Source organism: Equus asinus, chromosome 12, assembly GCF_041296235.1.
Source record: "Equus asinus isolate D_3611 breed Donkey chromosome 12, EquAss-T2T_v2, whole genome shotgun sequence".
Lineage (NCBI taxonomy): Eukaryota > Metazoa > Chordata > Mammalia > Perissodactyla > Equidae > Equus > Equus asinus.
Genome location: NC_091801.1, coordinates 72,990,049 through 73,014,636, shown reverse-complemented (window position 1 = coordinate 73,014,636; position 24,588 = coordinate 72,990,049). Strand labels below are relative to the sequence as shown.

At 39.1% G+C, this 24,588-nt stretch overlaps 2 long non-coding RNA genes across 5 annotated transcripts in view; one reads left to right on the top strand and one right to left on the bottom strand.

The window, feature by feature from the left end:
* Positions 1–24,588, bottom strand: part of LOC106824804 (uncharacterized) — a 144,585-nt gene that overhangs the window by 28,704 nt on the left and 91,293 nt on the right. The window lies entirely within an intron of this gene.
* Positions 1,580–5,596, top strand: LOC139039937 (uncharacterized). Its single transcript, XR_011493373.1, has 3 exons — positions 1,580–2,385; positions 2,839–3,047; positions 5,340–5,596. It is a non-coding gene; the product is annotated as an uncharacterized lncRNA (long non-coding RNA).

Genomic DNA, 24,588 nt, shown 5'->3' with positions numbered 1-24,588 from the left:
AACCCTCTCCTTCCTCAAAAGCTGTTGCTGAAATAATTGGGTTTTTATGTGCATCGAGAAGAGAACCCTATCTTTGGGTGGCAACACTAATAGTCAAAGAAGTTTAATACATCCATAAGACACAGTGATTTTTATTCTATGTGCCACATAGGCACCAGTTATGAGATGGTAACTTGACGGCCTTTGGGTTAGTAGAGGGAGGCGTTGGGTTGGGAAGAACAGGCAGTTTGACCACATGATCTCTCATAACACCTAAGACCTCTTTCTTATTATAATGTACTATCTTGTGTTTGGTCACAGACAAACGATAGGAGCAATTTCTTGCCAGAAATATACATACGTTGAAAGAGATACAGAAAATTTAATTGTGCCTCCTTTTCTCTAACGTTACCTGGCATGTGGTAGATGTCTGCATACAGAGCCGGTTAGTAAAATTGTCATGTACATCTCAGGTTAGTGAGATATTGTCTCCTCTCATGAGATGGGCCAGTGTGAAATAGGAGGGGTTCATCTGCCAGGAAAGGAAATGGTTGGATAAATACAGAGGAGAACATTTATTGAGCATAGTGCAGGGACTCTCCTAAGAAGCTTACACGTTACATTATGTAATGTTCACGACAATCCTAAGAGGTAAGCATAGTTACCCTTATTTAAAAATGGGGAAAGTGAAGCTCAGAGAGATTAAACCACTTGTTTGCGATCTCAGAGTAAGGAAGAGAAGGGTTGGGATTACTAATACCTGGATATGTTAAGCCCACCAACCCACCGCCAGAGGGATGAGCAGAGTAGAAACCCACGTTTTACATTGCATTTAGCTTATTCTTCAAGGTTTAACAAATAAACCTGGTGTTGTTTTAAGAAAAAAATATATTATGTTTAAATATGTACCTTTTGAATGTAACTAGCGATTTTTTAAATCAAGGGGCAAGTCATCTGCTCTCAGCAATATTTCTGCAAGCAGAGAATGTTTGCTGAGAAAAAAGTATTCTGATTTGAAGCTAGAATCTGCAGAGTTTTTTTCTAAGAAGTGACGAAGATTCCATGTGATAAGTGTATATTTGAAAAAAATTGAAATTTTAAAATAGAACATTTTAAACTTTCATCTTGACATCTTGAAAAGCACAGTTCACAGTTTTGAGAGTGTTCTCCATCGATTCCAGTTTACGTTAGGTTACACTGTTCATATTGAGCTGTAATCATATTGAACTGTGTTCTGACGGAGAATTTTGTGTTGGAGAAGATTCTTCATTATTATAATAAAAGGCTATTTTCAAGAATCCCAATGAGTAAAATAGTCTTTGGGAGCTTAATGGCAAAGAGAAGGATAGAGCTGAGGAATGTCAAAGTCCTTAATTCAGGAAGATAAGTCAAGCAGATTTAGATATATCTATATATATATATATATATACACACAAGATTTTTTCCTGGGGTCTCTGCTCAGCTAATAAGCCTCACCTCCTTTACTGATAACTGCTATCTTCCAACAGATATGGACCTTGGCCACCATAATTTTACTCTGTGACCCTATTCCCCCAACAGTCCCCTTCCATATGGCTTACAGAACCAAGAGTGGGCACATGACCCCTCGAAGGATTAATCATATTCTCCCAATTCAGGATCTAAAATCCATATTTAAAGATGGTAGTCAAATTCTGCTGGTCACATATGAGAGGTGTGTGAACTTTGGAAATATAGGATGGCCATCTTTTGCCAGGTACCCAGAGAAGCAGAGAAAATCAATTTGTAGAAAGAAAAGAATAAAGGAGGCATGTAAACAAAACTTGGGATGCCACTGAGGACGGGACTGAGGAAGTTCGGGGCTTGATTTTTCTGACAGGTTTCTGTTTCCAGGTTTTAATCTCTTCTGACTGTTTCCTTTCTTTGGGTCCCATCGAACACCCCTGTCGCCTTTTGATAAATTCCACCTTTCCTATTTTCCTGCTTAAACTCGTTTGTGTGGGTTTTTGTTTACTTACAACCCAAAGACTCTTGATTAAAACCCCAGGCTGTCACCCACATGGAGGCCAGCCAAGGCTATTGTTTCTGGGATGGCCTTGTGTTACACAGTTCTAGAAAGTGAATCAACCAGGAAGTTCCCTCTCCAACTTCAAGGCAGCAAAATTGAATGCTGGGAGCCCTGGGCACAGCTGAGGCTAAGATTCGGAGAGAGCAAATCTAGCTGGAGCCCAAAGGGAAGAATGCCAGGGAATTTCTGAAGTGGCTTATTTCCCAGGGTTATTGTGAAGTAAGTGAGACAATATATATATAAATGCTTTCTTTATTGTAAAGGGTGAAATAGTTCAGTGGTTTAGGGCACAGATTCTGAAATCAAGTTCCCTGAGTTTAAATCTTGGCTCTGTTGCTTTTCTGGCTGGGTGACCTCAGGTAAGTTAAACTCTCTTTGTCTCATTTCCTTTAATCTGTAAAATGGAAATGATAAAGAAAATTGCTACTTGATAGGGTTACTTTGTTGATTAAATGAGTTAGCATATGGAAAGTGCTTGGAACAGCTCCTGGGACTTGCTGAAGTGCTGTTAAGTCTTTGTATGTGTTTGTTATTATTGGGGTTTATGTAACTCTATTGTTGGCCTTCATTGTCACACAGACGTTGTGATACTTGCTGTATAAATAACTATGGTGTTCTACACTGTAAGCTATAGAGCGTACCGTATGTGACATAAATTTCCCTTGAGTTTAGGTTTTATGGTACAGAAAAATAAAAGAAATCAAAAGGCATTTACTAAACTCTTTTTTAATGCCAGGCACTGTACATAGACCATTTAATTTAGGCAGCACTAACAAGCCTGTGCTGCATTTATTTTTATCTCTGTATTCCAGATGAGGACACTGAGGAGGAGAAAGGTTGAGTACCCTGGTCAAGATCTCAGAGGTGACATATGGCAGAGCCCAGTCAGGTCTAAACCCAAGACTGATTGTCTTCCAACTGGCAAGTCTACAGCTTTAATCTCAATGCACAGCCATATTTAAGATCATGTAACGACCTTTACATGGCTTTATATGGCTTCTTTGCTTTCTCAAAGTCAAAGGTAATTTCTCCTGCAAGGATTCTTCTAAGTAAGACACACTCTGCACCTGGCTTCTCTTTTTTCTTCTTTACCTGGGGATGAGCCAAAAAATACAGAATAAACTGATTGCAAAATACTGAGAAAGTGTAGCTTAGAATGAAAGGGGGTTGTGGCAACATGAGAGGATCTAGGCGGGCTGGGTGTTGCTCAAGATGTAAGGCAGATTTGAGAGCACTGAAGAGTTTCACAAAGTCTCGCTACAACTGAATAGCTTTTTATGATTGCTAGAAAAGCTTATCTGATTAAAAAAGGAGCTGTGGGAGTTGGGAAGACAAGTAACAACCATCTTTCAGAGTCTCCAGGACTGAACACTATGTAGGCCCACAATTCATAATGCAAAACATCACTACATTCGTAATCAAAAACAAATTTTGATTGATACAGGAAGAGTTCTGTAGTTTTACAGACATGGATCAATTGATCCCAGAACATTTTTCTCAGTAGTCTCCCACCCTGAATGTTACAGCTTAATCATACACACTTAAAGGAGATTTGAGGAGTCCACCAGAGGCCCTTTGCATCTCTTTTTGTGGGAAGAGTGGAGCTCAAACTCCAGTTGAGTTCCAGTGGTTCAACTGCTCAACTAATTGAAGTAGTAAAATCAAGCTATGGCTTTGGGAATTTGTCATGCTCTTCATCACTTCTCTTCACATGCTGCCCAGGAAAGCATATACTCACAGGGAAAACAGTATACTTTCTGTGAAAATGCAGCTTCTAATTAATCTTTCACTCAAGTAGTGTGAATTGGCTCTCAGAAAACAAAGACAAAACAAAAGGAACTCTGCTTTGTAGTGTTTGCTAATATTTGTCATATGAATACCTCTGTTATGGCTGATTACAAGGGTGTCTGTATTTAACAACTGGCTAGCAACATTTCAGACTGGCAAAATTCCCAGTACAAGATGGCTTTGGAGCATCTCTGACCCTCCTAAGCCAGGCGTAGGTAGAAATTCTGGAGCCAACATCACCAAAGATGAATGCAGAACACTCTCTCCTCTAAGATATTCGTGGAATCGTGGAATGAAGACCCAGAATTGGTGTCTCTCAGGCCAGCAACATTTGTTTCTACTTTTTTCTGCCAGCTTTATTGAGGTATAATTGACAAATAAAATTGTAATATATTTAAAGTGTACAATGTGATGATTTGATACACATATACGTTGAGAAAGGATTCCCTTCATGAAGTTAATTAACATATCCAAAATCTCACTATGTACCTTATTTTACTTGGTGAGAACGCTTAAGTTCTACTTTCTTAGCAAATTTCATTTATACAGTGCAATGTTATCAGCTATAGTCACCACGTTATACGTTACGTTCTCAGACCTCATTCATCTTGTAACTCAAAGTATGGACCCTTTTACCAACCCCTCTCCATTTCCCTCAACCCCCAGTCTGGCTTATTTCACTTAGCATAATGCCCTCCAGGTTTATCCATGTCATTGCAAATGGCAGGATTTCCTTTTTCGTTAAGGCTGAATAATATTACATTGTGTGTATATATATACACACTGCATTTTCTTTATTTATTCATCCATTGATTTACACTCAGGTTGTTTCCATACCTTGGCTATTGTGAATAATGCTGCAATGCACGTGGAAATCTTGATAACTCTTTGAGAGAGTGATTTCATTTCCTTTGGACATATACCCAGCAGTGGAATTGCTATATCATATGGTAGTTCTATTTTTAATTTTTTAGGAACTTCCATACTGTTTTCCATAGTGGCTGTACCAGTTTACATTCCTGCCAACAGCATACAAATGTTCCCTTTCCTCCACCTCCTCATCGGCCTTTGTTATCTATTGTCTTTTTGGTAAAAGACAATCTATCAGATGTGAGGTGACATCTTATTGTGGTTTTGATTTGCATTTCCCTGATGATTAGCGACTTTGAGCACCTTTTCATGTACCTGTTGTCCATTTGTATGTTTTCTTTAGAAAGAAGTCTATTCATATCCTTTGCCCTTTTTAAATTGGGTTATTTCGGCTTTTTGTTATTGAGTTGTATGCATTATTTGTATATTTTAGATATTAACCCCGAGTGGATGTGTGGTTTGCAAATATTTTCTCCCATTCCATAGGTTGCCTTTTCATTCTGCTGATGGTTTTCTTTGCTGTGCTAAAGCTTTTTAGTTTGATGTAGTCCCACTTGTTTATTTTTGCTTCTGTTGCCTTTGCTTTTGGTGTCAAATCCAAAAAAATAATTGCCAAGATCAATGTCAAGGAACTTTTCCCTATGTTTTCTCCTAGGAGTTTTATGGCTGCAGGACTTTTATGGTTCAAGTCTTTAATCCATTTTCAGTTAAGTTTTGTGTATGGTAGAAGATAGGAGTCCAGTTTCATCCTTTTGAATGTGGATGTCAAGTTTTTCCGGCACCATTTATTGAAGAGACTATCCTTTCCCCCTTGTGTATCTGTGGCACCTTTGTCAAAAAATAATTGACCATATTTGAATGACTGTATTTATTTTTGAACGTTTTCTCGAAGGAGCAAGAAAAATAAAAATTGTGGAATAAAATAATTAGCCAATTTGTGACTTCTTCCTTTCAGCTTTGTCCCTACGCTCAGGCTGAGTGGGTCAGAATTACATATATTCAACAATAAATATTCAACAAATATTTATTGAGTTCTTACATGGATCAGACATGGGGCTAGGTGATGTGGATCAAGGCTGCCCCAGGGAGAGAAGCCTAAGGCATCCTGGCCTACATGCCGATCTATTTGACCTGATTCACAGCTAAAGTTATACGACCACACAATAACCAGACCCCACCTGCACTGATACCATTTTAATGGTTTTTTACATTATCTTTCCTTTATCTAGTAAAAATAATTCATGTACCCATACCTTATAAATTTAGCCCTACCCCCAACACATTGCAGCTCTTCACTGTCCATGGGTCCTGTCACCATGCTGTTCTCTGAATAAAAGAGCACTACTGCCAGACCTTGAGAGCCCAAGAAATCTTTCTTTTGACTCCTCAGCTTGTCGAGCCCGCATCATAGGCACTGGATATGAAATTGTTTGCACAGAGATGGGGAAATGGATGCACTCAATGTCTTCCTGAATCCTAACTCTCTAAAGTCTAATGAAAACCACAACATGATCACCAGACCCAATCCTAGAAATCCATCCCCATTTCTGATCTCTAGTTCCAGTTCTGCCTCTTCATTATTAGCCTTCTGCTTGCTGACACCTCTTGCTTCTTATTGAACGAATATTTATTGAGCCCCTACTATGAGTTAGGCACCCTTCAAGGTGCTTGAAATATATCAATAGAAAAAAATAGAGAAAAATTCCATATATTCTGCCAGTGATAGATTCCACCAGCTCATCAAGGCATCATTGAATAGTTAGTTTCCTCAAAATTCCATGCTATTTCTAACTTATTTCCTTTCCTTCATAACTCCTTCCAGTTCCTCGTCTGTCTGATGAACCTCTAGTAATCCTTCAAGACTCATTTAAGTGTCTTTTCCTCTATGAAGTCATTCCTGACTCCCTTCCTCCAAACAAAGCTAATGCCTCTTTTCTTTGTGCCTCTGTAATTTGATCACATTTTTTCCTGTCTGTTTTCCACTTTAGACTGTGAGCTCCACATGGAAAGACAGGGTTGTTATTGTTGTTATATATATTAACCTGCTATAGACACTTATTTAGGTGTAACTAACACAAGAGACAGAATGTTGAGTATTCCAGGTATCTAGTTAAGCCAATTTGTGATACAAACAATTTAAGAATACACTGCTTTAAAAATTCTTGCTTATGTCTAACTGAATTTTAGGAGTGCTTCAGAAGACTACTAATCACATTTGGATTCAGAGAATATCTGAGAAATGTGGGAATGTTGGCGAAATCCAACCTCCTTCATTATAAATCTATAAGAATCCCTAAGGGATTTGCATTTTGTTGAACTTGAAACAAAAGAATAAGCAGCCAAAGATATAGAGGTAGGTGGTAATCTTCAAATCTTTGTGGAATGCATTCATTTAGTAACCATTTGTCCTCATCATTCCTGCACTGGATTACACGGTGTCCTTTTCTTATTCAGAGTGTTCAGGACAACGTGTTATTCATCTCTGCAGTACCAGCACCTAGTATGGTACTGGCACTCAGTGAGTGTTTGATGAATAAATGATACGTTAGTCAAACAACAGGTTTAATAGGTATTTATTAAACTGATCATCCATGTGAACAAAATGACTGAATTACCACAATGTCTCATTATCTAGGCACTACCACAGGCATCACAAACTGCTGTTGCAGACTATAGTCAATTACTAAAGCAAATCTCAGATGCCAACGAAAATGAGCTGCCATGGAGGAAATATGCTTACTACATGAAATATGAAATGAGAGGCTATGTTTTACTTTATGTCTAAGAAAACCTTGACTATGATGAGGCGACATAATTTTTGTTGGACGAAATCTTTCAATATAAAAAAAAAAAGTTTATTGCCCAATAAAATATTTTTTTAAAACAGCTTGGTTTTGTATAAATGGCAAACCTACCACTGTAAAAGACAGCTTCCGCTACCAAGTCAATGCACACCAACGAATATTTAGTGAGCACCCACGGTTGAGCTCGTGTGATGTGAAGATGAATCGAAGAGTGCCTTCCCTCCAAAGAGAGTTTCAGAACAGTGTGGTTGCCTCTGGGATGAGGCGTGGTTTAATTAAGAGACAGGTGAGTGAGCAATTGACAGATCTGGGTTTTAGCTTTTAAAGCATGAGCAACCTTGGCCATGACATTTAGGCTATGAACCCAGGATGCATCCATTGACTGCTTATCTTGTGCCAGACACTGGAGTAGGTTCTAGCCTCAATCTAAGCAATGCCTGGAGCATAGTAGATACTCAATAAATTTTTGTTGAATGTGTGAATGAATGAACGAAGGGAGAACATTAAATTCTTCTCTGCTCCTGCTTGTTAACATTCAGGATTTGGTGGAAAAACCATGATTAGGGAACAATGCACAAAGTATTATTCTGCTTGAATAAAGGTGAAGGGAGACTTAAAGAATATTAGCCTGAACTATATTTTAAAAATACTAAGTTTTCCAGGAAGGTTGACCATTTCAGGCAGAGGAAACAAAGGCCTCAAAGTGAGAGAGACCATGGTGGTCTCCGAGAAATGCAAATCCCTTGGTTTGGCTGGGTAATCGGGTGGGATAAGTATGGAAAAGCATGGAGCTGAAACAAGAGACAGGTGGGGCAATTGAGGAAAATGTGTGTCAGCTTCACGTATGCATTCACTTAACGACATCTGTGAATGGTACAGCCACTCTGGAAAACAGTTTGACACTTTATTATAAAGTTAAGCCTACACACACAGTATGATCCAGTCTTAAGTATTTACCCCCAGAGAAATGAAAACATTAGTTCACACAAAACTCTATACATAAATGTTTATAACAGTTGTAGTCATACACTAAGATATCACCTTACACCTGTGAGAATGGCCATAATCACCAAGGCAAAAAGTAACAAATGTTGGAGAGGGTGTGGAGAACAGGGAGCCCTCATACACTGCTGGTGGGAGTGCAAACTGGTGCAGCCACTATGGAAAACAGTATGCAGATTTTTTTTCAGAAATTTAATTTCAGAAAAAATTAAAAATAGAAATACCATATGACCCAGATATCCCACTGCTGTATATTTACCCAAAGAACTTGAAATCAACACTACAAAGAGGCTTATGCACCCCTATGTTCATCGCAGCATTATTCACAATGGCCAAGACATGGAAGCAACTCAAGTGCCCATCAACTGACGAATGGATAAAGATGTGGTATATATATACAATGGAATACTACTCAGCCATGAAAAAAATACAAAATAGTCTCATTTGCAACAACATGGATGGACCTTGAGGGTATTATGTTAAGCAAAATAAACCAGACAGAGAAAGACAAACACTGTATGATTTCGCTCATATGTGGAAGATAACCAAACACACAGACAAAGAGAATGGTTTAATGGTTACCAGGGGGAAGGGGCTTGGGGGGTGGGCACAAAGAGTGAAAGAGTACACGTATATGGTGACTGACAAATAATAATGTACAACTGAAATTTCACAATGTTATGAATTATCATGACCTCAATAAAAGAAATTTAAAAAAAACATATCCAGAAAAAAAAAAAAACCAAAACTGTAAACAACCGAAATGTTCTTCAAGGAAGAACAGATAAACTGTGGTACATCCATATGATGGAACGTTATTCACCAACGAATGAAATATCGATAGATACAGCCATTTAAATGAATCCCACAGGTGAGGGAAAGAAGCCAGTTTCAGAGTCGCACAATGCATGATACCATGTATATATTATTCTTTAAAAAACCCTGTAGTGGCAGAAAACACATCAGTTGGCTATTAGGGGTCAGGTCTGGGGGAAAGAGGTGACTACAAAGGGACAGCTTGAAGGACTTATTGAGTGATGAAACTGTTCTCTACTCTGATTGTGTTGGAGATCGCACAAATCCATACACGGTGTTAAAATGCATGGAACCGTACTCACATCAAAAGTTAATTTTACTCTGTGTTAATTTAAAAATTAAAATGAAAAGGTGCTTGCAAATGAGATGAAGCCTATAAAAGGGCTCTTTTTAAAGTTCAAAATTCCATATAGAGTCATCTTTAGTCCTTGAACTCACAGCATCTCTAACTTAAGTTTCACCAAGTACGAAGGATATTTTTTTGTTGCCAGACAATATGTTCTATTTCTGACATAATGTTTCGTTTAGACGAGTCACATCCCGCTTTACTTTTTTTTTATTTAAAAATGATACAAGTTGTACCTTGTACTTTTAATTTATAAATTCGTGGGTTTTAAACTTCTTCTGTGAAGAGCTTAAGGAAGAACAAATGTCTCCTGTCTTGGTGGGATGTTAGACTTGGGATATGCAAATATTAACATATGAAAAGTCCCTTTTGTGTGCTTAAATTGGATGAGGATTCATAGGGAGACAGCCTGAGAAGGAGACTGAAATTTCCCCTCAAGACGCCGTGGCGGTGGACAGGGACGTGAGGACTCTGTGGACTTCTTGACTCCAGTCTCTTGCTATGAACCCTGACTCTCCAGTCCAGAGCTCATTTTCCTACAGAGGAGGAAACCAAAGCCTGGAGCAGCCTTGTTTCTTGCCCAAGGTCATACACAGACCAGGATTAAAACCCTGTTTCTCAGATGGCTGGTTGAGTATTTTCTGTTTTATGCTCTGCTGATTGACACTTCAACTGTCTGCTAGCATCTTTTGAGAAACTAGCCCAAGACTGTGCGGGTAATCCTTTTGCCTTCATGAAATAGCCTTAAAAACTGATGGGAAATACACAGTTCATTAACCCCATGCTTCATAGGAATAAAATAAATAAATAAATCTAAGTAGCCCTCTTTTCTTTTTGTGGGCGTTTGTGAGAGTTGCTTCACATGTGAGGGAGAAAAAGATCCTTGAGAGGCAGCCTGACCTTGATTTGATAATCACTATTTCTCAGGCACAGAGAAAATGCCGATGTCCCTTTTATGGGGTGAACCTAGTCTCTGACTTGCTTTTTGGAAAGAGGACGTGATTTTCACACTCTCTTGCCTAGTTTTATTTATCATATTGTGGGGGCGCGTTCCAGATGTCTTTCTTGATTTGTGATCAGTTGAGGATTGAACTCACTTCCACCTTTGAAAGGGCAACTGGCCCAAGTGTCAATCTTATTTCCGACATAGGGTAGCTTAGCACATTGCAAATATAGTAGCCCAGGAGTCCAGCAACTTGATATGGATTGCGACTTTGCCACTAGTTTACCATGTGACCTTGAGCAAGTTATTCTCCTCTGTATGGCATCACTTTTCCTATTTGAAAAACAGAAGATTTGGACTAGATCAGAAATGATACACACCTGGCATATGGTCTCCTTTTTCCCAATCTCGGGACCATCTGGGCTTTACTAGATGATCATAGACTAGATCTTCCGCTTTGATTCCTAGACTCTTTATCCATGGTAATATAAAAGTGCTATAAATATTAATCATTATTACTCATTGGTGTATCACATCAACATACTTTTGATGTCAAAACATTTTTTGTTGGATGAAAGATTAAACAAATATTTTGATATTTGTGCTGGAACTAAAATCACTCTCTGACATCTCATCCGACTTTTGTACCTGGAGCTGCCAAAACCCGGCTTCCTATGTCCTCACCTGCAATCATGACACCATCCTCCTTGGTGACAATTTCTCTGCCATGTCCCCTTCTCATTTCACTTATCTGAGAGTTGTACCTACCAGAACCACTTCAGAGTTTTCCGTGGCTCTTTAGACAAAGACTTTTGGGTACTTATGTGAATAAAACAGATTGTTATCAGCATTAAACTACATTATGCACAGGGTGTGCCTCAAACAGGAACTGGTACATGGATAATAGTATTAGCATCACCATCATTATTACTACAGTTGTTATCATTATTAATAATTTAGGAAGAAGGTGTCTGCTTATCTATTAGGTATTATCATTAAATATGTAATCTGCAGCTTCTCTATCTTCTCGACAACAACCAAATTTGTAGCAGCTTCCAGATCTGAATATTCATTCCCTACTCTCTGAGGATGACTGAGCCCAGCCCAATTTCACTAGGACTATTATTTTATTATTTCTGGACTTTGCTGATAGAAAGTCATATAGGAAGCCTTGTTGTCTCAGATTTCTTTCAAATGGGAAATTTTCACGTTTTCTCTTTCATAACCAAAAAGAAAAGTAGAGAAAGAGAGAGAGAGAAAAAAAATTCATGTTGCCATGCTACAAAGTTAATTCTTTGTTTCTAAGAAATACAGTCTTTCTCAGAGGCTTTTTCTATGCCCCCACCCCAATCTAAAATAGATCTTCCTATTATTTTTTCATAGTTCCATGTACACTTTCGTAGTTAGAATACATTAATCAGTGTATGTTTTCCTACATTAAAGTGTAGTCTATATGACAGCAAGGACTTACCACTATCTCATCCTCTTATCTTCTTTGCTTACCATTACCTGACACAGAATAGGTGCTTAATAAATAGCTGTTAAATCAATGATTCCTAATATGAGGTCAAAGGTGGAAATAATTTGAAGAAACCTTGTTTCCTGTCTCCCCGAGTGAGAAGAAACTGTGTTGAGCTCATCTGCAGAAGTAGAGGTAAGGTACCCAAACAAATCCATTACTCTTCACAAATTCCTGGCCTCAGCCTTTGGAGACTATGATGGTAATTTTATGTGTCAACTTGACTGGGCTAAGGGATACCCAGATAGCTGGTTAAACATTATTTCTGGGTGTGTCTGTGAGGGTGTTTCCCGAAGAGATTAACATTTGAGTTGGTGGACTGAGTAAATCAGATGGCCCTCCCCATCGTGGTAGGGATCATTGAGCTAAGGGCCAGAATAGAACAAAAAGGTGCAGGAAGTTTGGATTCACTTTCTGCCTGACTGTTGGAACTGGGACATTAATCTTCTGTCCTCACGCTCCCGGTTCTCAGACCTTCAGACTCAGACTGGAATCTACACCATCAGTTCCCTGGCTTCCAGGCCTTTGAAACTATATCGCTGGTTCTTCTGGGCTTGCAGATGGCAGATCATGGGACTTCTTTGCTTCCATAGTCTTATGAGCCAGTACCTTATAATAAATTATATCTGTATATATATATGTCTCCTATTGGTTTTCTTTCTCTGGAGACCCCTAACTAACACAGAGACAGAACTTTAAAAATGATTACTATTCATTTGATCCTTTTTCTTTATAAATGTTATATCCTCTTCTCTTTCCACTCAGAATACAATCAGGCTTTTAGACAGGGCTGAAAAGTAACCTCTGTTGAATGTGAATGATGTTAAGCCAAGTAACCATATCCTCTGTCTCCCCATGAAATGATCAGCAAATTTCACATTTTCAAGTATTGCTTTTGGAATCTATCTATCTATCATCTATTTATCCAACTGCTTAAAAAATGCAGCAACATGCTGCTATGAGTCTTTAGGTGGAGAGCAGGCTGGTTTGCACAGACCTAATCACATCATGGTTACTTCCACCACACTCTATGTTGTTGTTTACATATATTATCTTAAGCCCTCATTTTGGCCCCACATGATAGATTTTGCTCCCATTTTGCACATAACAAATATGAGGATCAGAAAGGACAACCAGTGTGCCCTAGGTTCTAGGCTTAGTCTTTGCTGCCTTCTAAAGATACATGATGTTGTGGGAGTGGGAAATGAAATAGAACTTTTTTTTTTAAGTTGAAGGACCTATAAGAAGCAAGGCCTGAAGATGTGTAAGGGCACAGTGTATGCAGGGAACCTGGAGATGTAGAGGCAGCCTAGAGGAGTGTGTCAGGAAATGAAAGAGAGTGGTACCCAGCAGGTCTGAGCGCTGGTTTGTAAGTCTGACCAATAAAGTAGTGATGGCAAACTAGTAGCTGTTAACATCACACTACTCTCTTTGGGAACAATAGGGTTCTTATCTTCTTATTCCTAAGAAAACACAGCCTTTCCTTTCAACCTTCAGCTGTGTAATTGATGATAGAAATAATTATCAAAGGGTTTAGAACTGGCTAAGAGTCATAGAAGTCTCTCTTAAAAAAAAATAAAAAGAATTCCATGGTAATCCATGTTATATCCAATCCCTGAGTGGATGTGATGCCAATTACTGCCACCTGCCCCATCTTGTCTCAGTTACAACACCCCAGGGAGAGCTGCACTTAAGGCCCTGTCAAAAATGTCAGCTCTGCTTCTGGGGCCAGATGCAATAACTTCCCTTGAAGACTGCTGGGGCTGGGTCCCACGTGAAAACCAACATTAAATCTTCCCTTATGCTAAACAGGGACTGCCAATCTAGCACTCTTTTTTCAGCATATATAGGGAGACCGAACATTTCCCTCCAAAAGGAATGTGCCAGATGCAGTACCAGATGCTCTAGATAGGTTATTTCATTTAATCCTCAACACCTGAAAGCCTATTTATCATCATTCCCAATTTACACACGAGAATATTGAGGCTTCAAGGTCACTTGCTTTATGTGGGTAAACAAAGATTTTAGTCAACTCCTCACCCCAACCTCTATTCTCTATCTTTCCTACTATAAATGGTAAGAATTTGCTCAAATTTCTTTTGCATTCTTTAATTGGAAGCCTTCAATAACTTTCTCTCCCCTAGCTTCAAAATTCTTTGTTTCCATCCCCAATTCCTGCCAAAAATCTAACTTGAAGTCTGGCTGACTTGAAACATGCACCACCATGTTGGTTTTTCACAATGGTACCCTTGGAAACAATATCGAGAGTAAAGAATGTTTCTGTTGAGAGGGCCCTAAATGACAAATATAAAAACGAGACAGTTATTGGCTATAGTTGCAAGTTTCAGCCAAAAGAACTGTTAAAAAGAATGCAAATAATTGTTACCAGTTACTGAAAATGTTGGACTTCTTTAGCTCCATGAGCTCCTATACTTGATGAGCACTTAATGATTTCAGGTTACTTTTGCAGGTAACATGTCATTACATGCTCACAATAGCCCCATTAGGCAAATAAATTAGGAAATGTAGCTGTCCACCTATAAAATTCCTTGTCCAATGTCTCCAAGCTGTAGGTAGCAGACCCAAAATTTAGTTCTAAGTATTCTAACTGCAACCAGTGCTATTCTCACAGCTGTCCAATTGCCTCCCAAAGCTGTCCTAATATGTAATTATTTAATATTCATTCGCTTATTTATTCATCATATCCTTTCAACAATATTAACTTTTTTCCTTGGACAGACATTATGCCGAGTGTGTGAAACAAAAAAATATGGCTGGCTCTCTGTTATCAGCTCACAATCTTAACTGAAAGACTGGTGTATAACTAATAATCATAGTTTAGGAAAATAAAAACAACAGCCAAAGATTGAGATCATCATAGGGAGAGATGGAGTTTTGTTTAAATGCTTCACAAAAGCTGCTTGATGTGGCTTTTGACAGATGATAAGATTTTGCCAGGTGGCTAAACATATGAAAAACTTATGTTATTTTTCCCCCAAAGTCTATTATATTTAATTAAAAGAAAAATGGCTTAAAAAATATCCAGTGATACCCATATCTTAATTTAATTTCACAAGTCATACTTCTGCTTTTCTATATCTCAGGATGACATTTAATTTCATTAGGTTTTCCTTGAACCTAGATGCTTTTCCAGTCGCTGAGTGTAATTTTTACACATTTGGACATACACACAGTGTTATATTTAAAGGATTATTCTCTTCGTTAATCATTTAATTAAGGATCTCTTTTCTGATTATTAATATTAGGAAATATGAGTGTTCTTTGCACATTGCAGTAGCATTTGAATTTCACCCCAGGGAACTAGGTAGTTCACATACAATTTCTTGCATTAATCACATCGATCGATAGAGAAACCCTTCTGAAGGGCTTTGATTTATGTTTGGAAATAAAAGACTAAACAGAATCATGAATAGAAACACGACACATATGGTGGTTGTTCAACACTGACTGCATGAATTAGCCATAGTTCAGTCGTTAGCTTTGACATGGTTATAGTTTAGTATAGAGCTGTGAAAAAGTGTTGGAGAGTATGGAAAGATCAGAGATCATCTTCCCAATGCTCTAAATCGGTGCTCAAAACAAGTTCCAACTGAGGCCAGACGGATAACCCGAGTGAAACAGGCCCTGTGCACAGGGAAAGGAAAGTCCCATCTAAACTGTGTGGCTTCAAGTCAGCCACAGGGAATCATCACCATGTAGAAAAGGGGCCTGTTGCCAGGTCTTCTGATTTTTTTACAAGAAATTGAAAAAAAAAAGATTTTTATGGAAATATCTGAATATTTGCAATTTTGTATATTATTCATTCATCACTTATTCGTTTAAAATATTGAGTTAAGCAAAACACATTATAGGCTGGTTATGGTCCATCAGCCATTAGTTTAGGAAATCACTTCTTAACGGTGATGCCAAATCACTCAGAGGGTAAATAACTGCCCTGCATGGGAGAGTCAGCCTTAGGCCATCCTGAAGCAGGACCACCACTAACCGTTCTGATTTTGTTTCTTTTTTGTTTGTTTGTTTGTTTAAAGATTGGCACCTGAGCTAACAACTGTTGCCAATCTTCTTTCTTTTTTCTTTTTTTCTGCTTTATCTCCCCCAAATCCTCCCAGCACATAGTTGTATATCTTAGTTGCAGGTCCTTCTAGTTGTGGCATGTGGGACGCCGCCTCAACTTGGCCAGATGAGCGGTGCCATGTCTGCGCCCAGGATCTGAACCGGCGAAACCCTGGGCCGCTGCAGCAGAGCGCGCGAACTTAACCACTCGGCCACGGGGCCGGCCCCCTGATTTTATTTCTGATTGCTCACTCTAATGCTACTTTTTCTAGTCAAACTATTTTCTAGGTGTTGATTTATACAGCAATGATCCCACAGATGGCCACTGCACTTGATTGAATTGTTAGTGCTGCCAGGGAAGGATGGCTGACGGAAGAACTGGAAGGGCTGCATCTTGTCTCATTGCCGCACCTGCTGGGCATCCTCTGCTTCTCCAGCCCGATAATGTGAAGATGCTTTAAAGAATCTTTGAGGTTTTATAAAAAAAAAAATCATTTTTACTTAAGAAATAATTATAAAAGCCTGGAGAAATACCAAATAATTATATTCTTAGATAAGTATGAATAAACCAAAAATTCCACTCTTATTCATTTTGCAGTAAGTGGAATAGAAACAACAACCAAATCAACAGGATGACATATTATCGAATTGACTATGCACACAGAGCCTATGTACCCAACGTAAAAATGATGTTGGAACTCCTTCATCTGAAATCCTGCATTGTGTTTACCTTAAAAACTACAAAATCTAGCAGTCGACCTTTCTGTGATTGTTTACACTTTATTAGGTTCTCTTCCAAGTTAGTCTGTATGTTCCAGGAGAATAACTGTCAGTGTTAAACTGCTCTAGGCCAGAGTTGTGGTTTCCCTTCTTGATTCCAGCGAACTGAAGGCAAGATGAGATTTCATATTCAATAGCACAACCTCTGGAGTCTGGCTGCCCAAGTTTGAATCCCATCTTTTCTATTTTGGAGTTTTGGACAATTTCCTTAATAGAGCTGAGCCTCAGTTTCCTCAGCTGCAAAATAAGATGTTATGAGGCTTATTGTGTGCATGAAATAATTAAAATTGGTTGGAACAGTGTCTGGTACATAAGTGTTGAAGAAATGTCACCTGTCATGATCATGCTCCTCATTGCATAGATGCCCACATGATTTCCAACTGATGGGTTTTCTCGTGTCCCATCAGTGGTTTCACACTTGTACTGATAAAGAAGGAGGGATGTAAGGGGACTGAATGCCTGCAGAGAAAAGCCTCCCTCAGAGGGGCAAGGGGTATAAAATAGGGGAATTCCTACTGGCCTCCCCCAGCACACACCATGGGCTCCAATCCCATGAGACCACTTCGTACTCGATACTGTCTTAAACTGATAGACTGCTATGTGACCTTCAGAAATCAGCCCAGTGCCATTGACTTTTTACGCAGTGTTTCTGGAGAACCCCAGGGAGCATCAGTTGCTCCCTCATGCTCTCACAACCTGGGTAACACTCCTCCACAATATCATTCAGCCTGTTCAACTGTATTACGGTTTTGTCTCTCCTCCACTCAATGAGTGGTCTCCAGAGCAGGATCAGGGTGGTTCTTTATATGCTCAGCACTTTGCAAAGTGCCTGGCACAGCATAGAGACTAGGAAATATTTGTTCAATGAAAGAAGGAAAAATGTTTAGTAGCTGAAAATCTGATGGAATTGATGAATGAATGAGCAAATGAAAACAGGAATGAATTAAGCAAATTGTTGGCACCAAGTTCAAATTGTATTTTCTTCTTGGTTTTCCCTAGTTTAGTACAACGGTTGGCCCAATCTAATCTAATTTTTTGAAGAATAGTCCAATTCTTTTGCAAAATGATTACAAATGTAAAAAGAAACCAGGTTAGCTGCTCACCATCATCTACAACACAACTCTTAGCCAATTTCATCTCCTACTAGGGTTCACCTCCATGCCGCTTCTCAGCTCGCTCTTCTTGCAGTTGCCACAACATGCTACTATTGCCCATGTAATTTCTTTTGTCTTCTGTGCACTTTCTCCCCCTCTCCACCTTGCCAAAGTCTATGCATTCTTTGAAGCTCAACTTAATTCTCACTCTTCCCAAAAGTTGCCCTATCCATCTGGCCTTCATTAAAATTTTACAATTACCATCATTACCGTAACACACTATTTTATATTTTTATTATCTTTCTGACACTTTGTAAATTTCCTGAGAGGATGGCCCACATATTCTATTTCCCCTCTAGATCTCATATTTACAGTGACTACAGATTTCTAAAACAGCAACTGGGGCAAATTTTGGAGCAAAGGAGTTTTTTCTTTATAATGGAAATCATAGCAAGTATAAATATTAATTATTTGTCTTTTATTTTACTAAATACCAAAAAAATGCATTTCCTAACTCCCATCATACACCAAAATAAATTTTAGACTTATCAAATGTTTAAGCAAAAATAATGAAATTATAAATGTGTAACAGGTAATAAAGGTAAACATACTTCAGACCCTGGCATTGGGCAGAAAAAGTAAAGAAAAAGATTGATACTGTAAATATTGAAAATAGCATTTTTGCGTATCATACTACTTAGTGGCAAGTGGCATATAGTAACATGTGTCAGAAAAAATAATATCCTGGATATGTAAAGTATACTTATATCAACTTACATCAACAAGGAAAAATGAGTGTATCAAAAGAAAATTGAGTAAATACATAAATGATAAAGAATAAACACAATAATCAGATAAAGTATACACACTTCCTAGTGATCTAAATGAAAATTAAGGGAACACTGAGATAAAAGTCAAGACTAGAGACAAATTACTGCACTGTTTCCAGAGGGTGATTCGGTGATTTGTATCAAGAAGCCTCAGAATGTCTGTATCTTCTCATCCAGAAATTCCACTTAGGGTGTAAAAATGAGTGTGATGCAAGGGGAAGGATATTTTTGCCAACATTGTAATGGCTGTTTCTTTTTCTTTTCCTTTATCTCCTTTTCTTTTTAAATAACCTATAGTTTTTATTCTTTCTATGGAGAATGTGTTATGTATTTATAACATAAAAATATTCTCGGGGCTGGCCCCGTGGCTGAGTGGTTAAGTTCACGCACTCCGCTGCAGGCAGCCCAGTGTTTCGTTGGTTCAAATCCTGGACACGGACATGGCACTGCTCATCAAACCACGCTGAGGCGGCATCCCACATGCCACAAGTAGAAGGACCCACAATGAAGAATACACAACTATGTACTGGGGTGCTTTGGGGAGAAAAAGGAAAAAAAATTCTTAAAATACCTAAAAATGCAAAATGCTGTTAAAAAATATGTACAAGCTAACACTGTCAAAGGTATTCCCCATCTATGGTCTAGCGTGAACACAGAAGCTTTAGACAATAATTTTATATTAATGCATGGTGAGAGAAAGAGCAAGTTTTGTAAGAAAGAGCAGGGGATTTTTGAGTTATGGACTTGAACTGAATTATGGCTTCACTTTTCAGCTGTCTGGCTTGGGGCAACCTCCATAGTCCCTCAGAGCCTAATTTTCTCATCAGAAACAGAGCTTTCCAAAACCCACCTTTCGGGTTTGTAGTGAGGTTAAATTAAATAAGCTAAGCAGAGAATCTGGCAAGGTTCCTGGTGCTCAAGTGTGGTCGCCATTCCATAAAATGAAACCATTAGAGACGATAGCCAGTTAGTTTTAAGTTGAGAAATTGTTCAGTCAATATAAAGGTGGACGCATGTATTAGTATAACAGGAGGCTCTTTCATGAAAGTGTGAACCTATGCGCACGTGATGGGTGCTGGAAGTTAGCTTCTTCGCCTACAGAAGGTGGGCCTATAATTTCCAGAGGCTGGGCTGGCTCTCTGATCTTGCTACCTTCCCACCAATGCAAGAGCATCTTTAGCTAATACTCTGCTTGGCACATTTCCTTCACTATTTAAATCTCAGGCTCTCTAACTTGGGGCTTGGCGTTGCTTGGAACCAGGGTAGGGCTAACGTCAGTTTTTAGTTTTGCGCTAATAGCTCTGCTGACACAGAGCAGAGGGAAGAAAACAGATGTAGGGAAAAGCAGCTCTTCAATGCCTGCTTGCCAAATCCTTCTCATAAACTTTCCCAATGAAGAAAACCTCTCTAAAGCCGCTCTTAGATTTTCTCTCCTTTTAAAAGTTGAGCGTGACACTTATTCTTTATCACATTTTACCCTCTATGAGTGATCTTCAGATACTTAGAGCCTCTTGTGGCTTTGCTGTATCTCCAACATACGTGCCCTAATCCCCTCCCTATCTGGCTGGGTTTTGCTTAGATGTGCATGATGGATGCTGCGAGGTTTGCTAGCAGGTGGGGCGAGAATCATCTCCAGGCTCTGTGGAAGCCCAGCATGGCAAACGGAGGCGGTGGATCTAGGATTCACTGCCCTGACCGCCTGTGCATTAGGACAGGGAACAGGGCCAAGGGGGGCCATTCAACACAGTGTTTCCAGCACGTGGCATAGAGAAGGTGTTCAGAAAATGTTTGCCAATCTAAAGGTGAGCCTCGTCTCCGAAACCAGCCAGGTTGCATTCTTACAGTCAATGATCTAGGAAGAGGCTGTGCTCTCAAAAGCTGTTTCTAAATCCTATCCTCGCTCCCCACTCAAGTAATACCCTTGTTAGGGCTCCTATGTCCCTTCTCAAATACTCCAGGGCAGCCTCATGGAGATGAATGTTTATATGAGGTAAAAAGAAGACTAATTTTAGACGCAGACTGAGCTGGGATCAAGCTGTCCAGGTTAAATTAATTTATTCATATAAAGTACTGGAGATATGGGAGGCCAAAAAGGCATACTAATTTTCAGTGGAGATCTCCTAGCAGCTCCACTGCTGCCTCCTCTGGGAAGCCACCCCTGACTTCACAGGTAGCTTTTCTGCCACATCTCAGATATGGACACTTATCCCCTCTCCCATCTTGATAAGTTTGCTTCCCCTGTAACTTACTCATTCTGGGTGTGGCCCTAAGCAAGTGACCAGTGAACAAAAGTTTCTGGCTCTGTGGCCTGGGCACAAAGCATTGATCGTGGGTGATGTGACCATTCTGGGACACGTTTAGTACCCACTTGGTTTTACCATCCATGTTTATTTTCTTCCCAGAGCTTCAAGGATGATCCAGCCTGCTTCTCACATCACCATGTTTCCCTCGTCATCCCTGTGGCTGTGCTCTTCCCAGAGTGGGATGGAGCTCTTTGGATGGAACCATCCCATGCTTTGAGGTAGTTCAGAGACTTGCCAAAGAGATATTTCCAGAAATCCCCTGGGAGATTACGTGGAGGGCTAAAGCAGATTCCAGGAATACTGCTGATGAGACCCCTCTTTGGGGATAGGAGGAGGGAGAGATAGGGGATGGAAGTGGCACTCGGCTGGCCTCATTCTTCCTCCTTCTATGCATTTTCATCCCCAAAGCAAAAACCAGGGATGGTGTCTCGAGGGGTGGTGGTGGGGTGGGAGTTAATTCTAGAAATTGGAATAGGGAGAGCAACAGGGGCCAGCAATCTGTCAAATGTCAACGGGAAGGAAGAGAGGCCTTTTGTCTTGGGTACTCCTCCATGGTGGTTTAGGTTAAGTCCAGACCCTTTGGGAGAGTAATAATAACCATGGAAACAATAATAACCGCTAACGTGTATTGAGCCACTGTTTTCTAAAAAACACCTGCATACGCATACATGCATAGTTACAGTACAAACCTTCTTTATTACTATACGGTTCACACACATCCATCATTTAATACTATGGGAGTAATGGTGGGAACCAAGGAATCCTATGACCCCAGCGGTTATTTTTTTCATAGTGACTTTATTAAGATATATTTCATCTTCCATAAAATTTACCTTTTTAAAATGTACATTTCAGTGCTTTTTGTTATATTCCCAGAGTTGTGCAAGCATCAACCCTACCTAAGTTTAGAACATTTTCATCACTCCTGAAAGAAGCCCCACCCTCATCAGTAATCATTCCCTATTTCCCCTTCCCCCAGCCTCTGGTAATCACCAATCTACTTTCTTTTCTATGGAGTTGCCTATTCTGGGCATGTTGTATAAATGGAATCATACAATATGTGGTCTTTTGTGACTGGCTTCTTTCACTCAGCATGTTTTCAAGGTTCATCCAATTTGTAGCATGGGTCAATAGTGTATGCTATTTTTATGTTTGAATAATATACCATTGTAGGGATATATCATAATTTGTTCATAGATTCATCTGTTGAAGGCTAATTCACTTGTTTCTGCCTTTTGACTCATGAATGATGCTATTATAAACACTCACTGACAACTTTTTGCACAGACATATGCTTTCATTTGGGGGTATATGCCTAGGAGTGGAGTTGCTGGGTCATATGGAAATTCTATGTATAACTTTTTGAGTAACTGCCAAATTATTTTCCACAGGGGCTGCGCCATTTTACGTTTCCACCAGCAATGTACAAAGCTTCCAGTCTCTCTACATCCTCACCAACACTTGTTGTTTTCTGGTTGTTTTTTGTTTTTTTCAATAGCCATCCTAGTAGGTATTAAGTGGTATTTCATTAGAGTTTTGATTTGCATTTTCCTAATAAATAACGTTGATGACCATCTTTTCATTTGCTTACTGGTCTTATGTATATTTTCTTTGGAGAATCGTCTACTCAAATTCTTTGCCCATTTTAAAATGGCTCTCAGAAAGGGAAGAAAATGAATTTAAGCAAGTAAAAAATGACCTAAATATGAGTCCTTTACATATTTTGGCTACAGGTCCTTTGTCACACATATGATTTGCAAGTATTTTCTTCCATTCTGTGAGTTGTCTTTTCACTTTCTTGATGGTCTACTTTGAAGGACAAAAGTTTTTGCTTTTGAAGAAATCTAACTAGTCAATATTTTTTCATTGCTGGGGCTTTTAGTGCCATATATAAGACACTATCACCTAACTCAAAGTCATGAAGATTTCCTCCTATATTTTCTTCTAGGAGTTTTATAGTTTTAGCTTTTTAAATTTAGGTCTACTATCCATTAATTTAATTTTTGTATATGGCCTGAGGTAGAGGTCCAGCTTTTTTCTTTTGCATGAAGACATACAGTTGTCCCAGCACCATTTGTCGAAAATCCACCAGTTAATTTTTTAAATCATAGTGCCACATTTATTATTGTTGTTATTATTTTTTCTTTTTGGTGAGGAAGATTGTCCCTAAGCTAACATCCGTGCCAGTCTCCCTCCACTTTGTATGTGGGATGCCTCCACAGCATGGCTTGATGAACAGTGTATAGGTCCAGGCCCAGGATCCAAACCCGCAAACCCAGGGCTGCTGAAATGGAGCATGCACACCTAACCACTATGCCATTGGGCCAGATCCCATCCATATTTATTATTTTATAAATGTGGTACTTAGCATAGGTGAGTCCATTTTTTATCCATTTTTTTCACTTGTTTAAATTTGTTTTTTCTTCCTTCTGTGAGAGCCAGAACTTACCAGTTTTGTTTACCACTGTATTCATGGTGACTAGGACAGTACCAGGCATATCTTATGCACTGAAATATTTATTTAATAACTGAGTTTTTACATTCTTTAGGGCTGCTAAATTTGAGGCTGACATTAAAATTTCAATCAAATTAGAGCATTATACGGTATTTCTCAGCTCCCAGTTGAGTCAACTCCTCACCCCTGGCATCTTAGACGGTGGCTTGTAGAAAGCAGAAGACTCTGCATCTTCAGGTACCAGGATTTCCTCACACAGGACCCTACACGCAGTCCACTGCTAGCTACACTCATCCATCACTTCTTAAAAACTGCAACAAAAATGTTTTATGCTGTGTTCAGGAAAAATAAATTAGTAAAGGGATTCAAGAAGAAAAAAGAAATAGAAATATACATCAATATGTTTGTGTGGTTTTGAGGTTCTCAACCAGGGGCAGTATTTTTGTGGTGGTCTCAAGGATACCAATAGCATCCTTGCTGAGGAATATTAGCGTGGTGAAAAAGGGCATCTGGACCAAATTCTAAGTCTTTTCTCTGCCTCTTACAATTATATGACCTTGGACAATGGAACCTATATTTCTCCATCGGAAAAGTGGGATAAAAATAATCTCTGCAGAGGAGAATTTTAAGAATTAAAAGAGAGATTATCTTGGCTGCTACAACAAAACATCATAAACTGTATAGCTTATACATAACAGAAATTTATTTTTTGAAGTTCTGTAGGCTGGGAAGTCCAAGATCAATGTGCCAGCAGATTCAGTGTCCAGTGAGTCCCGCTTTCTGATTCATAGATGGTGTCTTCTTGCTGGTATTCACATGGCGGAAGGGGCAAGGGAGCTCTCTGGGTCGTTTTTTATAAAAGTACTAGTCTCATTCATGAGGGCAAAGCCAAAGGCCCCACTTCCTAAATACCATCACCTTGGGCATTAGATTTTCAA